The 8,542-nt window shown below is 38.5% G+C and overlaps 1 protein-coding gene across 1 annotated transcript in view; it reads left to right on the top strand.

Annotated features, from left to right (window-relative positions):
• Positions 1-8,355: 8,355 nt before the first annotated feature.
• The window catches only part of LOC113358181 (ADP,ATP carrier protein 1, mitochondrial-like), a 2,908-nt gene continuing 2,721 nt past the window's right edge, over positions 8,356-8,542 (top strand). The window contains exon 1 of the mRNA XM_026601712.1: positions 8,356-8,464. The gene's annotated coding sequence lies outside the window, so the exon portion shown is untranslated. The remainder of the gene's footprint in view (positions 8,465-8,542) is intronic.

Genomic DNA, 8,542 nt, shown 5'->3' on the forward strand with positions numbered 1-8,542 from the left:
ACTTGAGATTAGAGAATTCAGCTATAAATAGGTCCTCTACTTTTCCAAGCTACGAGCATCTTTCTCATAACCTCTTAGGGCGATTCTTCTTCAAACCCTAGAATTCTCTAATCTTTGTCTTCATATGCTTCCCTCCCTAAGACCAGCCCTAAATTATTCCCCGTGACTGAAGCAGCCTTTGAATGGCCACTGTGCATGGTTTAGGCGAAGACTGTTCGTTCTCAACCTCCCGTAACTCACCTTCGGAAACCCTAAAATCCAACTTCTAACCTCTCTCAGATTTTAGGTAACTACACTAGCCAAGGTACGTATGTAGCTTCCATAGTCTCGCTAGACTTGACTCGTGTGATGGACCAAGTAAACCAAATATGCTCAAGTGACGTATCAAATCAACAATGCCAACGCGGCCTTATCAATCCACCCCTCTTAAATGAGACTTTTCCCTCAAACTCTAATGTATATACGGGTATAGGCTCATCCCATGATCTTATCGAGTTTAATCTGACGCCAAGCCATAAAATTTTATTTGAGAAAATTCGTGAAAACCCATTTAATTTTAATGTTCGTAGAATGTCAAACCATCAAAGAGAATGTATAGTGTAAAAATAATTGTTCAACTGTTTCATTATCCACATCACATAACTTACAGTTTACATATTGGATTGTTATACTTTTAGCATGAAACATCTTCATGTAAGTAAAGAGTTGTGACTAACAACTTATAATACAAAAGACACCTTGAGGGGGATATCTTTAAGATACAAAAAAGAATTACTACAGGCGTTAGTAGAATTCTGTTCATCCAATAAGTTACGCTAACATACTGAAAAGATGAGGTTACCAAGTACACTACCAATTATTTTTTGTTTAACCTATATTAGACACACCTTTGATATACAATCTTTGTTCGGGATAGAACAAATTACAACCCAATAAGGTGATATCAACATACAAGTGCTTTTACTTTAATTATTAAAAATAAACAATATCATGCAGAGATAAATTAAATAGCACAATGCACAAAATTTCGTTAACGAGGAACTGCGTGGCAAAAACACCTTGGGACTTAATCAAGTTATACTTTCAGAATTAAGCCGCTACACTCTTGAGAGCATATAATTTACTTATCTTCCTTAGTATCCCTACGTCTTCAACCAATCTTCCCAACACATGTGAATCCCTTAACAAAAGTCCGCTACTGTCAAAAGTTGCTCCCCAACCCATCGTAAAGACTAGTGCTACCGGACGACTAAGATTTCCTGCAGGACATCATGTCAATCAGCAAGGAAAAGATTAAATGATTCCAACTTGGTCAAATAAAAAAGATAAGAAAATGGTAAAAATCCATGTCAAGATTCTGCAATTTAAGATATGAAATACCTAAAGATATGATCATATCTAAACCTCATTGAAGATCAATCATGGTTTATGTTTACCAAAATAAACTATTTAATTCTACAAGTATTATGCGTATACAAAAATAAATCACTTATTTCGACAAGGTTTATGTTTGTCAAAGATGAACTACTTGTTGATCCACAAGGTTCTACAAATAGTAAACTCCTTGTTTCTTCCTACTCAATTACGTCAAATAGATAATTAAATCAAGATCTCTGTATCTAAATATTTAATCTTCGAATACTCACTGTAACTACAGTAAAACAACTTGATTCTTCTATTGATTGTCATAGAGAACCGAGTCTGTTCGTCGAACCAATAGATCCATCTACATATTTTGGATCACATGAATCTGTAGAGCCTAATCTTAAAAGTTCTTAAGTGATTATATTGCGGAAGAGAATGACCATAGAATAAACAATAAATTATTTATAAGGTGGTTAGTCACAAGTACAATCAAAGAAAAACTAAATAGTAGTTTCCACCAACGCTACTTCTAGTGCTTCTTGATCCCAAAGAAGGCTTGAAACAATCATGTTTCGTCCAAAATTTAATTTACGGGTATTGATACTCGACAATAGCTTCCACACAACTTGGTGTATTCTGCGATGAGTTTCTAAGAATACAAGACTCCGCTATTTATAATGTCAAGACTAAGGTTTGTTTGGTAACAAGATAGTTTATTTCTGAAAATAAAATAAGCTCATTAATGCACGTTTCCGAAGTTAGTATTATCTTGATATTCTTGGATTATATTAACACAAATAACTCATCTACAATTAAGACAAATATATTATTATTCATAGATATAATCTAAAATATATACCACATGAATACTTGAGATATCATACTAGGATTACTGTTGTATTTAGCTAGTTGTAAATCCATGTACTTCGCTAAATAAAAGCATACAAATGCAAATGCTAAGAATAAAAAAATGAAATTAATTTCAAATATTAATCTCTTCCAAAGTTAGCAAATGACAACCATGACTCCAATATGTTGTCGCTAACTTTCAGATGTTACATATTTACATAGTCAAGATGTAAAGAAAATGTCAACATAAAGTAATCAAGATGTACATCTATTTGGATGGAAATCTGATCTAGACTTGAGTAACAAAGGAATGAATGTACATTAATAAATAGATTATATAGTTATAACACACGTGCTTAATATTTCATGGCACTTGAACTTTCAGACTCAACTTGCACAAATTCTAAAATCTGTAAAAAAATTACGAACAATAAAACAGAAATTTCGAAAAAAATTTTATTATAAGTTAGATTCGGATATGCAATCAGTTCAGGAAATAAATGAGTTTGGATTCGATCCTAGAATCTATTTTGGATTTGCTTATGAAATAATTAATTCTCCTTTGAATACGAAACTTTATTCAGGTTCAGATATTCTTTTAAGCATGTATATCAAATTGTTTTCTTACATGTTTTAAATTGGATTGAGATATCTTGTAATCAAAAGTTCAACACTAAGTAGTAACAAGTATAACATTAGTTCCACGCCGAAATTGTCGAAAGTATGGAAACATTAGTGTTAGAGCAATGCTCGGTTGAACCCCACAAGTTTTTTTTTATCCCAAGTTTGTTGTCAATGTTAGATAACCAGAACTATATCTTGATTTCTAGTCTACTAAGTCAAGTCTCGGACTAGTTAGAATTTGGTAGTTGAGTATTAGAAATCACCCTTGACGACTGAAGATCGACGAAGATATTTGGAGAATTTCTGTATCAGGTATGTAAAGACTGAACCATTCTATCTTATGGAGACGATATCGTATGACTTATAGATTTACAAAGAAGAAGTTTCGAGTCAAGCTTGACTTGTTAAAAATCTCGAAATATGGTTCTAGCAAATATGTTCAACGATCCATAAAAAAATTATTTATAAATAATTTATTGTATGAATTAATTTGTGGATCAATTGAAAATTTCCTATGCAAATGATTTTATCACATGGAAATGATTCTCCATTTATGGGAAGATCAATGACTAATACAGGTGATCGTGATAAAGATGGGCTGTGGAATTACTCCCCTCTGGGACATGTTACTCTTAATGAAGAAGAATAATTCAAATGGCAGAATATTATTTCACATGCCATGTTTTAAATACATGTTTCATCTATGAAACGGGATATATGTATTTTATCATTGTTTTCATCTTTGATGTACTGGAACAAGACGTATTCATTCTTGTTATTATGTTAATGAAATCAAGATGTTTCTTTCAAAAAAAAAATTTTTATTTCTCATCGCAGGACCTCTCAATGATGCTGCTGATGCTGATTTTCTTCTCCATGGCCTTGATAGACCTGCTGAAGGTGTAGATTGACGTGTTTCATCAACTGAGGTTGCGGAGCCTTTGGTCTTACTTGGCCCTGATGTAGGTTGCACTCAACAAGGCAGTTGCGAGGTCGTTGTTCTTTCCACGGACTTACTCAATGCAGTTTTGCAAAGGCAGTTTACAACTTGCATCCCCCACAAGTGCAGACTTGCGTTTTCAAGGGAACTTAAGTCCTGTCTTGACAGAATCATCGCCAGTTCAGGTAACATCTATATGTGGTTGCAGCTATTACTCCTTCCAATTTGCACCTTGACTCTTTTCCGTCCACGAAGCTCTGCCGAGGCAAAATCTGGCAATAGGAAGAGACTGCAGGTTGTTGCCATCAACCATGCACTAACAGTCTGGAAGGAGCCTGGTGTCTGTTATGCCCTGGCTAATAAGCTGCTTCAACAACCTGTTCATTTTGGTTCTAAGAAGACGGATTTGAAGACTGAATTGAAAAAACAGGGAGCTGCCAACTTGATGGCATGCCGGAGGAAGTTGGAGTGTGGTCATTTTGCTGCTGCTATTCGCGTGCTCTCCTCCTCTGGAGTGGCTCATCACAGCGAGAAAACTTATCTAGACTTGCAAGACAAACACCCACCGGCTCCTCCACCTTCCATTGCCACTAATGATGTCCCGTCTGATCCTATCACAGTGGATTCTCGTGTTGTTTTGGGAGCTATAAAAATTTTCCCAAAGGGTACGTCTTGTGGTCGCGATGGTCTCCGTGCTCAGTATCTGGTTGATTTTATGAGTGGTGGTGCTGCTGCTGCAGTGGCAGATAATTTGCTCGCTTCGATTACAGGGGTTGTTAACCTTTGGTTAGACGGTAGATGCCCTGGAATCTTAGGCGAGTTCATCGCCAGTGCGCCCTTAACTCCTCTACTTAAACCTGGGGGTGGTATTCGGCCTATTGCAGTGGGCACGGTTTGGCGTAGGTTGGTCTCAAAAGTTGTTGCTTTCTCTGTCGGAAAGGACATGGCTAGCTTCTTACTTAGGCGACTACCAATTTGGTGTTGGTGTGCCAGCTGGAAGGGAAGGGATTCTTCATGTTGTTAACTGATTATTGGAGATTAAAGGGCAATCTGATAAAATGTCAATGCTGCTTATTGACTTTTCTAATGCCTTTAACATGGTGAGCAGAACTCAACTTATCAAGGAAGTTCGCCTTCATTGTCCAGGTATTTCTCGCTGGGTAGAATTTTGTTACTTGCGTCTTGCTAAGCTCTATTATGATCAATATATTATGTCGTCTGCACTTGGAGTTCAACAAGGGGACCCCCTCGGTCCCTTGTTGTTTGCATTGACACTTCACCCTCTAGTGAAGTCCATTGCTTCTCAATGCACACTTGATTTACATGCTTGGTACCTTGATGATGGCACTATTATTGGTGACACTTTAGAGGTGGAAAAGGCTTTGAACATAATAGAAACTGAAGGTCCAAGTAGGGGGTTACATCTTAATGTGAAGAAGACAGAAGTTTTCTGACCTTCTATTGATCCTAGAAGCACTGTTGATGGTGTTTTCCCCCCTGATATTGGTAGGCCCTCCAATGGGGTTAAACTTTTGGGTGGTCCGATGAGTTTAGACTTGAACTTTATTAGCGACATGATGTTGACCAGGGTGAATAAAACGGTTCAACTAATGGCGGTGATAAAGAAACTCAAGGACCCACAAAGTGATATGTTATTGCTTTGTAATTGCACTGGTGTATCTCGACTATTTTTTGGAATGCGTACTACCAAGCCAGCTGCCTTGCAACCAGCCACGGATATCTTTGATGACCATTTACTTAATTATTTACGATTACTCATCACCGGAAATGGTGCTGGTTTTGGTCCTCTGCAGCAGAGATTATCCACCTTGCCCATCAAGGAGGGTGGCCTTGGCATTTGCACCATGGATGACACTCGTGCCTACTGTTACCTTGCTTCTCAGAGTCAGACTGCTTCAGTGCAGAAGATTATTCTGAGTAATTTATTCTCAGCAAACAAGGGTTCTGCCTTTCAGTTGACTCTTCAGAACTTAATACAGGTATGTGGATTACCTTCTTCATATTGTGTCGATGATACTTCCCCCCTTCCACGCACTCCCTGGCAGTCACTTATTTTGATGCAGTCAAGAAGCGAATCTCAGACCAATTTCACATGTCTGCAAGAGACTCCATTTTATGGCAGTGTAACCGTGTCAAGCATGCTCAGGATTATTTATTAGCGGTACCTATTAGTGGGCTCAATCAGTGTATTGGACCTAGACATTTCTGGGTTGTGCTCTGTTATAGACTTGGTATCCTTTGTTTGTTGAGAATGGCTTATGCTCAGGTTGCAACCGATCTATGGACATCTTAGGAGACCATGCGCTTCACTGTGCTAAAGATGTTGGGAGAAAGTTTCGTCATGATGTTGTTTGAAACGTTGTATTTGACATTTGTTACAAGGCTGGTATACCTGCGCGTAAGGAAGTATCTCTTGGTATTCAATCATAGGATGACAAAGACTTGAAGCCTGCGGATATTCTTGTTCTCAATTGGGAAAACTGTCAGGATATTTGTATGGATGTCACCGGTGTTTCTCCCTTCACTGGCGATGGTGTTCGTTCATTTTTCCCAGAGAAGGCTATCTCTAATGCAATTTCAAGAAAGCACACTAAATATTTGGACAAGTGTACTGCTTTGGGTTTTGGTTTGGGTGTTTTGGCCTTCTCTACTTTAGGGGAGATCGGTGATGGCACTTTGTGTTTATTCAAGCGTCTGAAGAATTGTCTAGTTAATAATGATGCTAGTAGTGGTTTTGGTAGTTTCATTTTTCATAGATTAGGAGTTGTTATTCAGAGAGGGGTTGGGGCTCAGCTTGTTGCTAGGTGTCACATGCCCATTTAATCGCCTAAAATTTTCATGGGACATGACCGGAAACGATTGTGGTTCAGTGAATCAACTTCACCCACAATCACTCAGCCTTGCGTACTCGCATCAAAGTACGCATCTGCCTTCACTCATAAGGCTTTGCACAACGAAAGTCTTTTCTTCTTTCTCTCTAACTCTTCATGCCCCCATAAGCATAAGAGGTTCTGTCATGCATCAATCCAATTGACAACTTCACAAGATCAACAACATAATGAACACAAAGAACTAACACAATAAACCCATTTTATTTCATTAAGGAAGATTATACAAAACAGTCCATCACATGGACCAAACAGGCCATCACCCTCTTGGTGATGCCTTTATTCTCTCAAGTATGAGACTACATGTCTACAAAACTCTCCTATGTAAGCCTACTGATTTTCCCACTCCTTAGGACTATTTATACAGCAACCTCACTAGCCAAAACGGTGCACAACACTTGCACACGCATGGAACATCCATGTGTCCCGTCAGGTGGTTTCCATAACCGCCAGCTTGCTTTTCAACTGCCACCTTTTGTGTTGTCAAGCCAAATGATGTCACATCTGTTCTTGGTGGTTATGAACACTCCCACATGGTTATAACTTCTTCTATAGACGTTCTACTTCGTCTCGCGTCATTGGCATGCTTGTGAAGCTCGTAACCATCACTTGAGCCGTATTGCACCACTGTTGTGCTTTACTGAATTCTGCCTCGCTCCAACGCTCATCCACCTTGGCCCTGCATGATTATCACTCTAAGATAATGCACGGACAATCTTTATGCTTCAAACATCGAGGCTATCTCCTTAAGCTCATTCTGGTTGCTCATGCGTCATATGCTTCACTTAGCCAATTTGCTTGACAATAGTAATCCACTCTTGCATTACTAGCTTGTTTGCATTGTTCAAGCTTTGGTCAGCCTTGAACTAATGGCATAGACCAACTCCTGACCTATTCTTCACTCTTGCATCATCCTTGAGTTTGGGCCAACTCAATTCCATGGATATGCATCAATGCCAACATCGCATGTTGCATCTGTCAACTTTGGCCATGTCTTGCCAATCCTTCAATGAAACCTCATTGTGTCCGCCAATAAGCTTCATTACTTAGCCAAATGTATTTACAATGTAGTGCTACTCTTGCACTTCATTGGCCCTGCGGGGTTATGCCATTCTTAGTATTTGGCAGTCTACACAGTGCGCCATTCTGGCTGCACACTGACTTGGTCTGCAACTCTGTAACACGCAATCATCATGCGTCACTTGCCTAACCAGTAACACTAGGCTACCAACCAAAAAATGTGTTTGATAAGTATTTTATCAATATTATGTTTCTCATCGGGTGAACAACACAATTTCTTTTCTCTAAAGTATAATACAGGGATACAATAGTAACTTACATATTTAGATAATGGGTTAAATTTGAACTTTTGGTTATTTGAACGAAAGAAACGTGACGAGAGTGATCTCGTCAGCAGGCTAACCGTGATTCTCAAAGCAGGGCTCAAACAGCACGCGAACAAAAGAAGAGAGAAAAAAGCAGGCACACAAAGCATAGCACATTAGCACCGCTATCGAGAATCCCGAATGCATATTTAATTAGTCAAGCCATAGAGTTTGACCGTGTAACACGCCCAGGTCATTGGTGGGACCGCATGATACGGGCGCACCCGTAGGAATAACGGTTCCTCAGTCGAAATCCATGCTAGTCCATATCATTACTAACCAACTTAAACCGACTGTTCCCCTTCGCTTTTCATTCATCTTTCTATTACTTATTATTATTTGCCCTAGTTTCACACTTGATTTTTCTCTCTTCCCACTCTCTTTTACACCAGGTAATTTCTCTTTCACACACCCATTATGCATGTATGAATTCTGATTGTTTCAGTATTTTTTTTTTTTTTTTTTTTTTT

Source organism: Papaver somniferum, chromosome 3, assembly GCF_003573695.1.
Source record: "Papaver somniferum cultivar HN1 chromosome 3, ASM357369v1, whole genome shotgun sequence".
NCBI lineage: Eukaryota > Viridiplantae > Streptophyta > Magnoliopsida > Ranunculales > Papaveraceae > Papaver > Papaver somniferum.